This window comes from Alexandromys fortis, unplaced genomic scaffold, assembly GCF_014885135.2.
Source record: "Alexandromys fortis isolate MF-2015 unplaced genomic scaffold, M_Fortis_MF-2015_v1.1 scaffold_36, whole genome shotgun sequence".
Lineage (NCBI taxonomy): Eukaryota > Metazoa > Chordata > Mammalia > Rodentia > Cricetidae > Alexandromys > Alexandromys fortis.
Genome location: NW_026067915.1, coordinates 478,962 through 479,503, shown reverse-complemented (window position 1 = coordinate 479,503; position 542 = coordinate 478,962).

Below are 542 nucleotides of genomic sequence, written 5' to 3'. Positions count from 1 at the left end.
GGGGGAGAGAAATGGGAGGCTGGGAGGAGGCGGAAACTTTTTTTTCCCTATTCTCAATAAAAAAAAAAAGAAATGATATCCTAAGTCCAAGGGGAAGTTACTTTATAGAGGCTATGCATTTTAATTGGATTTATTTTTTATAACGTGTGACACAAAAGGTTAATATTAAGAACGGAATTCCTTGGAGAATTCACTAATGATTAGTTTTACTTTACAAATTATTTGGCCATACTGTGTTCTCTCCCAGGGGCTACTTAGAGATGAAATTCAAACATAAGAATGCAAAAAAGTAATATCACTTAATGTGTAATAAAATATCCATATTTAAATGTTATTGGAGGCATAAATGAAACCATTATTTTATGTAAAAAAAAAAAAGATCCTGGATAAGGGCTTCTAGGCGTGTCCTCCGGAGCCGGGCTTCAGCATCAGCGGGAGTCCCGCCCTAGACTGCTTGCTGAGCTGAAGCTCGCTCTCTGTGTTTGACAAGGCCTTCATGGTAGTTCAGTGCTGCCCACAGTTTGCGAACCACCAAATTCGGC